Here is an 8556-nt window from a genome sequence, read left to right on the forward strand (position 1 = left end):
ATGAATATATATACGTTAATTATGTTTAATTATATATATATTATGTTAATATATTTAATTATAATATATTATGTTAAATTATGTTAATTATGTTTGATTATATATAACAATCCCAAGAGGGTATTTTTATCTTTGTATAATTTTATACCAAAGAAAAATAATTTTGAAATTGTTGTCCCATCATTTGGGTATCCCAAATTAATTATTAATTTCAAGATAAGTTATTCTAAATATTTACAACCAAATGATGGATAAAGATTTTCATCTCAAAATTATTATTTTATCCTAGATTATTTACAAACGAAACGGTCCCTTAATTAATTCCCCCCCTCTCGCCTCTTTCTTCTAATAATTTTATTTTAGGGAAAGCAGTGGAAAGCTTGGTATATGGGAGAGGTATGACTGATTTTGGAAAATGTTTGTTTACGAGTCAAGATTGTTTTATAAGAAGAAGTTTGGGAGACAATTTTTGAATGAGTAGTAGATTTGTTTTAATCTGTTTTCTAATTTAGTTGAAATCTGAGGATAGTTTCATCTTCTCCACATCTCAAACACTCTTCTCATACACAATTTTCCGCTATGAAAAAGTTTTTGACGATTATTGCTAATTCTGGGCTGCACTCAACATGCTATTGGGACATTATTTATTTATTTATTTATTTATTTATAATGGAGTCTTACTGTTGGTGATGGTGAAACTATTGAGCCATGCCGTCGGCTTCTAATTGGGAATGATATTTCATTTCAAGATGCAGTTAAGAATGCAATGAAAAAGTTAGATGAATTTGTGGATCGGTCATCAAAAGGAGTGGGACTTGAAGAGAAGAGCAGTGAAATTGGTGGTGTTAATGGTGAAGAATGGGATTGGGAGCGATGGAAAAAGCATCTTACTGAGGTTGAAGAGGAATAACGATTGGTTTCTGTTTCAAAGGTACTACCTTTGTTTTCATTATTTTGCATTTTCTATTCTGCAGGTTTAACGTTGATTGCCCATGTGTTTTGTATGGATGAAATTTTTTTTACCATGGGAAATCTGAGGTTCCTAATTTTTTGAGTATTCAAAATTGAGAGTATTAGGATATGTGTATAGGCAAGTGGCAGTATCATGAGTGAGTTCGTACAATATGGAGAACGATAATTGGATCATTAAGTCGGGGAAGGCAGGGACAAATTTGAAGTCGAGGAAGACGATGAAGTGTTTCTGCTGGCACGAACAATTACAGATAGACGACGTGGTTCCATCCGCTGACTCCCTTGAATGCAAGGATTACACAGCAAGTCTCCAATCATCAAGAGCTAGAGAAGCTGAACAAAATCTAGATACCAGCTTTATTGAAGAAGCTGAGTCATCTTTGCGCGAGTATGGTGCTTTGAATTATGAGGTACCAATCAAAAAAATACATTGCCATGTATTAGAATTGGTATGTTTTATTAAAATGTCTTGCGAAGCAAAATTGGTGATGACTTTTTAAAATAATTGTTTAGTTTGTTATACAGAGGATGAAACATTTGAAAGTGTACCTTATGATACCATCATTGATCATTTTCAAACATGATAAGTCGTATGAGTGCAGTTATAATGATAATATTTAGTAAGTATAGCACTGGAAAAAGAGAGAATTATTTACACAAGCCTTTGCTTAGATTTGAACTTTCATTAATTTTTTCTATATAGAGATAATTTTCTCATAGAGCGAGATACATAAGACTTGACTCATACCTAAGTATCTAATTCTTTCAGTTTCATACCACATTGGTTGTTTTTGCCTATTTTTGGTGGTTGTGATCGGAATAAAGAATTTCTTAAGAATAGTATCCTTTTAGTTTCTGATGAGATAACATATATGTGCAATTTTAATTTAAATGAGGCTATTCCATTACACTTCGTTTTATTCCTTTCTGGCAATTAGCTTGCTAGAAGCGGCTTAGCCAACTCTGTGATACTGGTTTCTGCTATTTTGGTTCGGATTATCTTTTTAAAAATTACACTTTTGAAATGAATTTCCGAAAAGATAATTTTTTTCTTTTTTTTCTTTTTGGGTTATCCTGAAAGTATTCCACATCTATAAAAATTGTTCAATGAGCTTTTGCTATCACTTAAAGGTTTTTGGGTGTTGCTACGATGCTTTAACATGGTATCAAGTTGTTAGACATGTGGGATGACTGGTGCGTTACCTAATGTCCCAAGTCAGGTAAATGAGGCATCCAAAGTAGTATATAAAGATCTTGGCCTACTATTTCCATTGCTTTAAGGTTATGGTTGAACTCTTTGATTCTTTCACAATATTCTTCTTTGCCTCTTTCGACAATCTCTACAAGGTTTATTACTTAGATCTATGTATTACTAAAGCTGAGTATAAGTTAGTAGACTTCTTGACACTCTGCTAAGTAGACTTCTTGACACTCTGCTAGCATGAGAGTTATTGGATGTTCTTGCTAGACAAAAAATGTTTTGAGTGATTCTCTTGCCTGAGATCAAGTCCTTGATACTTTTTGATTCAACTTGCTCTTTTATATCTTTCACAAAGTTGATTGCCCATAATAGGCTCACATTATGATCCAACACGTGGCAATTTTTGTTCACTCCTCTGGTGGTCTGGTCACATCTTTGCTTTTATCTGGCTTGTGATGTTTGATTGGTGTAATTTTATGGTCATATCACTTCTCTCCTCAGCCTGAATTAAGTATTATATTATAACCTTGACCTTAGGGTACGTGATGCAATCCTAAGCCAAAATATTCTTAGCAGTTTCAGAGGTTAAATCTTCTGCTTTTGTTTATTATTGGATGCACTTCTGGCTATTTCTTTTTGAATGAAACAATTTTGTTGACTGTTTCTCTACTCCGAACTTGATGCCAACTGTTCAAATAAATCATTTAAGAATTTCACGTGTCAGCAACATTTTTGTTGATGAAAATTTAGTTTCTTAATTCATTAAGTTCTTCCTTACCCCCCCCCCCCCCCCCGCCCCCGCCAAAAAAAAAAATAATAATTTAAAAATCATGTAGTTCTTATCAATTGGTCGTATGAACTAACATCTGTGATCTGTCTATACCACATAATGGCCATCCAAAAGATCCACAGTGTGCTATCGCTGCAGGAGGAAGATAACTTTCTTCAAGCTATCTCAAATATGTCAAGGTTGAGACGCCCAAACATTGTTCAATTGATAGGATAGGCAACGTCTTCTGGTTTATGACCATGTCACAAATGGTAGCCTGCATGATGTGCTGCACTTTGTTGATGACAGGAGTGAATTGCTTACTTGGAATGCCCGAGTTAGAGTAGCTCTTGGCACTGCTCGAGCTTTAGAGTATGTTATAGTTGTATAGTATTTTGCCAGTGCTGCCCTTTTCTTATTAGGTTTTCATATAACTTGAACCTCATCTTTTCAGGTGCTTGCATGAAGTCGGTCTACATTTTGTTGTACATAGAAACTTCAAATCCACAAATATTTTACTGGATGAAGAGCTCAATCCCCATTTATCAGATTGTGGGTTAGCAGCTTTGACTCCAAACACCAGCACTAAGCCACACCAAACCTCACCCGTAATTGATCAAAAGAAAAGACAAATGACCACAAAGCTGCTAGGCTTTACTTAACTATATGGTAATCTCCTGGTGACTTCTTGGCTTCAGAAACCTGTTTTCCTGAACAGATGCACAAAAGACATAATATCTATCAAAAAGTACTTAAGAACGTACAATAATTTCATCTTATTAAAACGTCCATTTACTTTCCAATTGCAACTGTTCATAGCTCTAAAATTCTTTCTTCAACTCTTATTGCAGTTTACAGAATATCATCCTAAAGTTCTAGAGGCAAATAGAAGCAAAGCTTCACATTATTGGGGAATATTTCTTCCAAATGTGGTATTTTTGTTGAGATTAATAAAGGGTAAGAACTTGATTTTTCTTATTCTGGTTATCCTGGTTTTACATGGAGCTTTCTAATACAAAAAATGTTGTGGTTTGAAAGGACATGTTTGAATTTGTCTTAATCATACAGATTAAAGTGTTATAAGTAGGTTAATATTTGTACAAGTTATTTTAAGTTTTCTATTAATTTTGTATTTCTTTAACGGTACTGTAAAGCTCTAATCTTTGGAGTGTTTTGGTTGATATTATTGAATGGTGGTTATTATTTTCTGGTGAACTTGCTTTACTTGGAGATTATTAGTAGATGAAATGGTACCTAAGCAATATGAGATGCTTGGTTGGTACAAAATTCGTGGGATAATTCATTTGGGAATTAGTTATCCCGGAATTGAAGTGTTATTTTTGTTCCTTTTTGTGGGTGGGATAACTAATCTCAGGATATCTTGTTTTCCAACCAAATGATCCATGTGTTCTAATTCTTTTTTTTTTTTCCTTTTCCAGAAGTTCCTCTGCAGCCCTTCGATAGTAAATATCTACATCATACATTTTTTCTTTTCAAAAATTGGGAGTAGGGGAAGGAAAAATGGAGGAGGGGATTTCTAGATAGAAAATTTGAGTTCAGATTACCAACCGACTAACTGAGGTACTAAGATTTCCATTTGTTCCTATACCCAAACAAAATGACAAAGGAACAAAAACAGCTACAAATCCAAAAATTAGGCTTAGTCCAACAGATTATCTTGCTTATTCATATTTCAATTTTGAAGTTGTATCTAAAAAAGGTTAACTGGAAGACGAGTTAGGTGCAAAATAAGTTGAATAAATGGAGTGTGTCATATGAGAGTCTAGCAAAATCTTTTTTCTCTATTTAACTTTGTATGTTGTACCTTTTTGTCTGAATAGATTGTTCCCAATGATATGAAAAGGTACACTGCAGGATGTTGCTCATTTTATTTAAGGTTGAGTAAATAAACATATGGAAAGATTTCACCTTTCTTTGTATGATTTGAATTTTGCGTGCTTTGTGATTCGACTTATTTTTCAATTCACAACCTGTTAAGTTTGTATGCCGGTGTTTCTTCACTTCTTTATTCATTTGTTGCTCATTAGGGATTTTTGGTTTTGTTTGTGGACTTGCAATTTAACTCTGTTTGTTTCTCATGATAACTTGTAGTTATTGCTATGTTGGATTAAGCTTTTATTAGAAGTTTAGGTTATTTGAGTTGTCTCATGGTTTTCTATTTTTGCTATAGTTGATATTATTCCAATAGTATATTAAAACTCTTCTCCCATTTGGATGGTAAGACATGCTTTATTTTTTTTGTTGTACTATTTTTAGACCTAAACAATTGAGGAGTTCATGAAAATTATAACTGTCCCTTTGTTGTAAAGGTTGGATATGTGCAAGCGAAGTTGCAAATGGCTTGCTTTAGATCTTAGAGTTAGGCTGTTTTTTAGAGTTATCTCATCTGTTTCATCTAGGGCTGTCAAAATAAACCCGTTAAGGCCCAACCCGCCCAAACTTTTTTGGGTTGGGTACAAACTAATTTTAAATTGGGTCAGGTTTGAGCCCATTAAACCTGACCCGTCAAAAAACAATTCTCACCCATTTCAACCTGTAATATACCCATTTCAACCCGTAATATACCAACCAAAATAAAATCAACCATCGACGACACAACTCCAAGACGCAAATTTCTGAACCAGTGAACCCCATCGCCGTCGACGGCACTCCTCGTTGTCGGAACACGTTTTCGACAGTTGGTCCTCTGTTCTTGAACTCCGATTCAACGTTCTTCTTTAGTTGATTACTCGATTCAACTAAACTCTATTGCTGAAGGAATTTTGAGCTTTCAACTCACATAATCACTCAAAAACACTCAAAATCACACACCACTTTGCTTAATGGGAAAGTGCATCAAGACGTGCCGACGAGATGGAATTCCACATTCTTGATGCTTGATAGTTCTATTCCTTATCGTCGAGCATTTTCTGATTTTAAGGTACTTGATATTGAATTTAAATGTTGTCCTTCCGAAGATGACTGGATTAAAGCTACTCGAATTGCTAAGTTTTTGAAGCCTTTCTAAGAAGTCACTACTTTATTTTCAGGAAATTATTATCTATATTTTCATAAAGTTTGGAAAATTCATATGATGTTAATTGAAGAGAAGTATAGTGAAGATCCTCATATTAAGGCAATGGCAGAGGAAATGACAATTAAGTTCAAAAAGTATTGGCAGGAAGACTATAGTCCAATTGCTTCAATGGCGGTAGTTTTTGATCCTCGGTACAAGTTAAAACTTGTAAGGTTTTGCTTTACCAAACTTGATCCAGTCACTTGCAATGAAAAGGTAAAAGTTGTTGAGTGTACTATGCATGCGTTATTTAGAGAGTATTTGAAAAATTCATCGGTTGATGTTGATATGGTAGAAAGTAGTAGTGGTAGAGATGATGTTGAAGTGATGGATGAAATGGATGAGTATGATACTTTTGAAAGTCAATCGGAACTTGGTTCAGAAAAGACAATTAGATTTCTACTTGGAAGAACCTGTGTTGGTTCGCAAAGGAAATGAAGATATAAATGTACTTAAGTTTTGGAAAGATAATTGGATTAAGTATCCGGAACTCTCACTGATGGCATGAGATTTGCTAAGTATTCCTATTACCACTGTTACATCTGAGTCTGCTTTCAGCATTGGAGGTCGTGTTATTGATAAATATCAAAGCTCAATTTTACCCGAAAATGCAGAAGCAAAATTGTGTTCGCGAGATTGGATCTATGGTCATCAAGGTAAAGTATTATCAAATCATATCAATTTTTTTCTTATAAGAAAACATAATGTGTCTTGGGCCAAGACTCTTGGCAATTTGTCTCTAACCTTCGTGTTCTTAGTTTCTGCCGACTCTGAAGAGGAAGATGACATTGCAATAGATGTGAGTGAAGTTGCTGCTCAGAGATTTAATTAGCTTGGTGAATGTGTGCAGGTATATGCTTAATAGTTAATTCTTTCTTCCCGTGACCCTATTTCGCTTCTCTTGTTGTGTTTCTGAGAATCTGCCATAGTGCCATGTATTTGTGGCTGGTTGGGCTGGTTGCAATAGATGCTGAAAACTGCTTACTAGGAACATCTTTATTATATATGTATTGCTGGTAGAAAGTTGTATATAGTGAAACCTGAATAGGTGATGTTAGAATGAGACGCAACTGTGTGAAGAGAGTTTCCAGAAAAGATCACAGCCAATGGCTCCCAGTGGTACTGGTTTGTGCACAGTACTTTTGCACATCGCGATAATCCTGTCAAACTTTTGCACTATTTGTATTTTGTAGCCATTCTTGAACTTTTGGGGTTTGTGCTGAAAGTGATTGGTTTGCTGATTATTGGGAAGTAGAACAACTTTGTGTTGAAACTTGAAAGCGCGCATATTAGGTAACTGTGATGTGGCGTTTTCTGAAATTAACACAATATCTTTTGGTAGTTGTTATTTCTCATTCGAGATGACTATGAAGAAGCCTGGGACGCCATATTCACCACTGTGATTTGTTGTTAAAGAGAAATGACCGAGCAGTTGATTTGTGTTGAGAAGAAATTAAGAGTTAAGACCGTCTATAACTAGGCTGTTTTCAAGTGAAAATGTTTAATGCTTTCTAATTTACATTTTTATGTTGATTGAATTGGAAAGAAAAAGGGAGTTCTATTGAAATCATTCCATGTCTGCCAGTAGACTGCCTCGTTCATAATGTGAATATAGCATGATATGCAAACACCTGTTCTCTTTTTATGAAGAGAGTATGCCATGATCAACTTCTGATAACTGGTGTAGTATCTACATTCATATCCTTTTTGCAGCTCTTTGGTTTAAAGAAGGTGAACTTTGCTCATGGACACCAGCTCAAGAACCTTGGTTGACGGTTGAGGAGATGTCTCACATCACTAGGATTGGAAGGTTTCAGTTTCACTAATCTGCAGGAGATGAATTAATTCAATTTTGCTGATTCTTGCTGCCAATAAATTCAACTTCTGATTGTTTTCGCTGCCGAGGGAATTCTGAATTGTTTAGCTCCAGCAAAAAATAGAATGATGTGAAAATCTTCTTTTGGAATGTCTAGGGATAATAAGATGCATGGATTATGTTCAACAGGATGCTTCATATTCTACACCTGTACTGATGTTTTTTGAAACGTAGAAATGAAAAGTAGTTGCTGCAGGAGCTATTTTAGATTGTTCTTGTCATCATCTGTACTGATGTTTATGAACTAACTAGATGCGGGAGCCCGTGCTTGCAAAGGGAGACGTCGTATATTAAAACTATTAGCAGTATTAACATGTACTATTTGTACATTAAACTGTGATTGTTACATCAAAACGTTATTGTTACATCAAAACGTAAAAACAAACTATTACCATGTACGTTTCAGACATTGAGGTGTATTACACAAAAACACAAAAATTTTGTTTAGGCAGCTTGATTTTGTGATGCTGGTATAGCCAAGCAAAATTTCTGTATATACCATACCATGTGATGAAGCTGGTAGAGGCCACCAAAACGTAGTTGTAGTCAGCTGTCACAGAAAGTTCAGAGAATCGACAAGTTGCAGTTAAGAGGAGGAAGATGACTGCAGTTACTTGAATATATCGAACATATATAGATATTAGTAATTACTAATATATAGA

At 34.7% G+C, this 8556-nt stretch overlaps 1 long non-coding RNA gene across 6 annotated transcripts; it reads left to right on the forward strand.

The window, feature by feature from the left end:
- The first annotated feature begins 263 nt into the window (after positions 1-263).
- Positions 264-8098, forward strand: LOC107846303. 6 transcript variants are annotated; one of them, XR_007043483.1, is made up of 10 exons: positions 264-396; positions 756-931; positions 1091-1382; positions 3078-3314; positions 3397-3611; positions 3794-3899; positions 4382-5883; positions 5993-6674; positions 6777-6868; positions 7732-8098. It is a non-coding gene; the product is annotated as an uncharacterized LOC107846303 (long non-coding RNA). The 6 variants fall into 6 exon arrangements; XR_007043482.1 differs by lacking the exon at positions 4382-5883 and having other exon boundaries at positions 3078-3142; positions 3252-3314; XR_007043484.1 differs by lacking the exon at positions 4382-5883 and having other exon boundaries at positions 3102-3142; positions 3252-3314.
- The last annotated feature ends 458 nt before the right edge of the window (positions 8099-8556 follow it).

Source organism: Capsicum annuum, chromosome 8 (genome assembly GCF_002878395.1).
Source record: "Capsicum annuum cultivar UCD-10X-F1 chromosome 8, UCD10Xv1.1, whole genome shotgun sequence".
NCBI classification, from domain to species: domain Eukaryota; kingdom Viridiplantae; phylum Streptophyta; class Magnoliopsida; order Solanales; family Solanaceae; genus Capsicum; species Capsicum annuum.